Source organism: Camelus dromedarius, chromosome 1, assembly GCF_036321535.1.
Source record: "Camelus dromedarius isolate mCamDro1 chromosome 1, mCamDro1.pat, whole genome shotgun sequence".
Taxonomy (NCBI): Eukaryota; Metazoa; Chordata; class Mammalia; order Artiodactyla; family Camelidae; genus Camelus; species Camelus dromedarius.
Genome location: NC_087436.1, coordinates 9,465,667 through 9,471,689, shown reverse-complemented (window position 1 = coordinate 9,471,689; position 6,023 = coordinate 9,465,667). Strand labels below are relative to the sequence as shown.

At 41.1% G+C, this 6,023-nt stretch overlaps 1 pseudogene; it reads right to left on the bottom strand.

Moving 5' to 3' along the window:
* Positions 1-833: 833 nt before the first annotated feature.
* On the bottom strand, positions 834-2,496 carry LOC105094769 (succinate--CoA ligase [ADP/GDP-forming] subunit alpha, mitochondrial-like; annotated as a pseudogene).
* Between the last annotated feature and the right edge of the window lie 3,527 nt (positions 2,497-6,023).

Sequence of the window (6,023 nt, the reverse complement as noted above, 5' to 3'; positions counted from 1 at the left end):
TCTTAAGACAGCTGACGACATCCATGTTATCAGTTTTCACCACTGAGTTTTACATTAGTTGTAAACTTTTCATATATGGCCTTTATGTTGTTGCAGTATATTTCCCCTATATCCACTTTGTTGAGAGTTTTTATTATAAATGGGTATTGAATTTTTCAAATAACCCATATCTATTGATCATGTTTTTTTTTCAAATTTTTTTCAATTGTCATTTTTTTTGTTTTTGAGCTTTTTTTTTTTTACATTCCATATTTTTTAAATTTATTTTTTTATTCTTTTTCGATGGGAGGTAATTAGATTATTTATTTTAATGGAGGTACCAGGGATTGAACCCAGGACCTTTTGCATGCTAGGCATGCGCTCTACCACTGAGCTATACCCTCCCCCTATTGATCAAAAGTTTTTAATTCTTCATTTTGTTTATGAGGTGCATCATATTGATTGATTTGCAGTCCTGAGTCATCCTTACATCCCTGGAATAAATCCCAGTTGATCATGGTACATGGTTCTTTTAATGTGTTGTCAAATTTGGTGTGCTAATATTTTCTTGAGGATTTTTGCATTCATGTTTTGCATTTTGCATATTTCCTCTTTGATTGATTGATTGATTGATTGACTTTTCAAGTCAAATGGTATGTGTATTGGTGGTCTGTTATTCGGTGAGGTGAGAAGATCTCAATGTGGGACACTCTAAGCCTCATTCTGGCTTCCTGTTGTACCGAAGGACCCATGACAGGGGCTGACAGTGAGTGGTCAACAGGCAAATGGCTGCCGGTTCCCGTTTCTACAGTGATTCATTCCGTAGCTCTAGGGAACTTTTTGTTTGTTTTTCTTCATAGCATCTTCCTGTTCTCAAATTCCTTGTAGATGGTGGTTCCCAGCTGTGCAGGAGACATGCTGACCACAACTCCTGCGCTCTGAAGGGCCAAGATCTCTTAGCACCACCTTTTCCTCCAGTGATGATTGCCCCTGTGTGACCCATTCTTCTGCCCGGAGAAGCGGTTAAACCAGCAATGAAGGACCTGAATTATGTTGCTTCAAGTATTCTGCAGCATTTTCTTCTGCATTACCACTAATTTCACCAATCGATATGATGCCTTCTGTGGCTAGATCATTCAGAAAGATTTCCAGGCAGTCAGTAAAATCTGTCCATTTAAAAGGATCAACTCCGATGCCAATGCACAAAGACTGCCCCAATCCAACTTGTGTTGTTTGGTGAACTGCTGGTAAACAAGCCGCTGGGAAACAAGCCGCTGGACAACAAGCAGCTAGAAAACAAGCCACACCTAGATTTCTCTGAGCTTAAAATATTCTATTCACACTTACTTGCTTAAAATGCACATGCTTGCTCTGTTTTAATGTTTTACGCAGTAGATGACCTATAGCACGAATTTTGCTAAAGAAAATTTGTGAGAGGCAAGCCTGAGATTGACCATAAGAGCACGGAAGAGGGCAGATATTTCCTTAGGGTGAAACAATGGACGGACCTGGAAAGCCAGATCATCCATTAACAGAGCTTTGTTCTGGCATGAAAGCATGCGGTTAAGCCCAGGGGAAGTATTTGCTATCTCAAGATGGCCCGGAGGCAGTAACAGGATAGACTTAGAAATTCTGCATACCCCGAGGAGGGTGATTGTTCCTGCAAGGGATAGGCCTGAAATTCATCAGTTAATCAGCAAGCAGAACTTAGTGCTTATCAGATGGAATATCCAAAGCCCCACCTCTCTGATGGTATTTTTTTCTGAGCTGTGTACTCCTAATAAATATGATGTCGGCCAGGCTTTCAGGACTCTAGATCCACGAGATCTTGAGTCCCCTGATCCCATCTTTGCTCTTTACTTTGTCTCTTTGTTTCTTAAGTCTTGCGTCGCCCGTCCTCAGACACGGTTCCGAGCTGCGCTGGACACAGTAGTGAACCACCTGGTAAGTCAGGGTGCCAGATCTGGACACGATACCAATTCTTCCTTTCTTGTGAATGTGGCCAAGCATGATGCCAATTTTGCATTCTCCAAGGCTGATGACTCCAGGGCAGTTTGGCCCGATCAGCCTGGTCTTGTCCTGGCACAGCAGTCTGTGCTTGACCCGCACCATGTCCTGCTGCGGGATGCCTCCCGTGATGCACACAACCAAGGGTGCTTCTGCGTCAGTGGCTTCACGGATGGTGGCAGCAGCAAAAGGAGGAGGGACATCAATGACAGATGCTGTCACCCCTGTCTGTGCTTTGGCCTCCTTCACGGTATTAAAGACCGGTAGGCCCAGGTGCGTCTTGCCTCCTTTCCCTGGAGTGGTTCCTCCAACGAGTTTGGTGCCATATTCCAATGCCTGCTGGCTATGAAAGGTGCCCTGCTTACCAGTGAAACCCTGGCAAATAACCTTTGTACTTTTAGCAACATGGAGATGCTTCCGGGAAGCCACGTAGGCACAATGCCGGATTCTGTTCTGTTGCAGGAGGAAGGAGCGCGACAGGAGGTGGGCGGCGGCGAGGGCTGCGGTCATCCGCCAATGACTGATTTATTTGTTGACCCTTTGGTTTTACCGTATCATGTTTTTAGCCTCCATGTGTTTGTAGTTTTTCCAGTTTTCTTCCTGTTGAGGGGTTTCTGTTTTATACCACTGACTTTGGAAAAGTTGTTTAACGTGATTTTGATCTTAAATTTATTGAGACTTGCTTTGTGGCCTAGAATGTGATTTATCCTGGAGAATATATTCCTCGTATACTTGAAAACTTGTGTGTTTTGCTGTTTGAGAGTGTAATGTCCTTTATATAGCTATTAAGGTCGTCTGAACTAAGGCCAGTGTGTCCTTATGTATTTTCTGTCGGGAAGATCTGCCTATTAATGTAAGTGAAACGTCAAAGTCCCCTGCTACTATCGTATTACCTTGTTAATATCTTTTTTCGTGTCTGCTAACGTTTGTTTTGTGTATTTAGGTGCTCCTACGCCGAGTGTATACCCATTTATGTGTTACATCCTGTTGTTGGATGAATCCCTTTATCATTATGTAATACTCTTCTTTTTTTTTTTTTTTGTTACCTTTTTTATTTTAAAGTATATTTTGTCCAAATATTTCTCCAGCTTTCTTTTCATTTGCATTTGAACGGAATGCATTTTTCTATCTCTTTACTTTCAGGGTGTGTGTGTCTTTAGCTCTGATGTCTCTTGTGGGCAGCATATGTAGGTCTGATTTTTATCCATTCAGCCATCCAAGGTCTTTTGATTGGAGCATTTAGTCCATTTATCTTAAAATAAACTATCAGTAGGCATGTGCTTAGTGTCATTTTGGTAAATGTTTTTTAGTTGTTTATGTAGTCCTTCTCTGTTCCTCTCGTCTTCTTTTGTTCTGTTCCCTTGAGATTTAATGTCTGTCTTTAGTGTTGTGTTTGTATCTCTTTCTCTTTATTTTTTGTGTATTTGTCACAGGTTTTAGCATGTGGTTACCATGAGGTTCATATATAACAACCTATGTATCTAGCAGTTTGCTTTAAATTGATGGTAACTTAAGTTCAAGTATATTCTGAAAGCAATATATTTTTACTGCATGTTCAGTCTTTATGTTTTTGGTGTCATATATCACATATTTTAATTTTGTGTATGCAATAATTTGCATATAGATGATTTTATTACTTTTGTCTTTATTCTTTATAGTAGCTTTATAGATAATTGATCAACTCTCTTTACCACATGTTTGTCTTTACCAGTGAGATTTTATTTCATAATTTTCTTGTTTCTATTTAATGACTTATTTTTTTTTAATTTAAAGAAGTATCTTTAACATTTCCTGTAAACCCAGTTTAGTACTGATAAAATCCTTTAGCCTTTGATTGTCTGGGAAATTCAGAATCTATCCTTCAGTTCTAAATGGTAATCTTGCTATAAAGTACATTTTTGACTATAAGTTTTTTTCCTTTCAGTGCTTTGAATATGCCTTGCAAGTCTTTTCTGGCATGTAAATTTTCTGCTAAAAAATCAGCTAATATTCTAATGGAGATTTCCTTGTACATAACTAGTTGTTTTTCTCTTACTGCTTTTAGTTTCTCTCTAACTTTAGACACTTTAATTATAATGTGTCTTGTACTGGTCTCTTTGGGTTTTTTTTTTTGTTTGGGATTCTGTGCTTCCTGAGTTTGGATGTCTCCTTCACTGGTTTAGGAGTTTTATCCATTATTTTTTCAAATATGTTGTCCCTGGCTCTCTTCTTTTTCTAGGATCCTTATAACACAAATGTTAGTATGCTTGATGTTGTCCCAGAAGGTCCTTAAGCTATTCTCTCTCTCTCTTTTTTAATTCTTTCTTCTTATTGCTGTTCAGATTGGCTGATTTTCACTACCCTGTCTTCCAGATCACTGATCTATTCTTCTTCATCCTCTAATCTGTCACTGAGTCCCTCTAGTCTATTTTTCATTTCAGTTATTGTATTCTTCAGTTCTGATTTTTCTTTTTTTATATTTTCTATCTTGTTGAAATTCTCTTTGTGTTTATCCATTCTTCTCCCAAGTTTGGTGGGCAGCTTTATGACTAGTTCTTTGGATTTTTGTATCTACTAAATTACTTATGTTCATTTCTTTTAGTTCTTCTTCTGGGATTTTGTGTTGCACTTTCATTTCCAAGGTGTTTCTTTGTCTCTTCCTTTTTCCTAACTCTTGGTTTTTCTTTCTGTATTTTCTGATCTTTAAAACTGTCTTTATGTAGAATGTCTCCTGTAAGGTCCAGTGACACAGTTCCCTTGTTCACCAGAGCCAGTTGCTCCATGGGTATCCCCTTTGTGGGCTACTTGCATTCTCTTGATTTGGTTGGGCCATGTTTGCTGCATGTGTGTTTGTGAGCAGGGTTGGGCCCAGGCTAACTGGATGTGAGGCCTGGCCATGACTGCTGTGGGCATGCTGGTAGACGAGGCCAGTCCAAGGCCTGTCTGTCTGTGTGGCTTTGCTGCAACTGCTGTGGACACCCTGGTGGGTGGGGCTGGTCCCTAGCTCAGCTGTCTAGGGAGCCTGGCTACGAATGCTGTGGGTGAACTGGTGGGTAGAGCTGGCCCACAGCTCAGGTGACTGAGAGGTTGGACCACATCTGGAGTGTGCACACTCATGTGTGGGGCTGGCCTCCTACAGCAGAAGACACTTTGGATGGGCACTGGTGTTTATCAGGGTCATCTACCAAGTAGGGCAGGACAGGGGACACTTTGGAAGGTGTTGGTGCCTACCAGGGCCACCAACTGAGTAGGGCAAGGCAGTGATCTGTTTTGAAGGGCAAAGTAGGGGAGATGGTTTTGCTACCAAGTCCAAGTCATCCTGCTCACTGAACCACAGGCCAGTCAATTGAGAGAGTAGGTGTTGGGAGAAGGAACAGCAATTTTATTCAGAAAGCCAGCTGGAAGAGAAGGTGGTGGACTGGTGTCCTAAAGAGCCATCTTACCTGGGTTTGGATGCCAGCTTATTTTATAGAACAAAGAAGGAGACATGAGCAGATAAAGTAAAAAAGGCAATAAGTTGTTGCAAATATTTCCTGATTTTGGCCAGACTCCAGAGAGGATGTGTTAATTTCTTCTTTCCAGTAGCCATTCACAGGTGGGCCTGGTCAGCGTAGTTGACTGTGAGCTAAATAAAGGTGTTTTAGCTTAATGCTCAGGCATGGGAAGCAGGGGTCTCAGGTATGAGTCAGTATGCATACTTTAAGCTATAGACAACATCCCTTTAGTGATTAACTTGTAACAAAAGCAATGGAATACAATACAATACAAAAGTTAAAGTAAAAGAAACAGATCCTGTATGGAGTCAGATGTCATCTTTTCCATCACGATCTTGGCAGGGTGGGCCTCAGGGGAATGCTAGGGCAGGGCACACAGCCCTTATTTAGGCTGATGGAGATTAAAAGAATGATGTCTGCCAGCATCCAAGCCAGCTCAGTGGAAGGGGAGTAAAATAAATGCTGTCCACCAGCATTCCTGTCCCTGGAGAAAGATCCCCCAGGTCCGTGCCCCTCTGAAACATGACCTAAAGTAGATCAATGCATCTCCTACTTGTACGACTC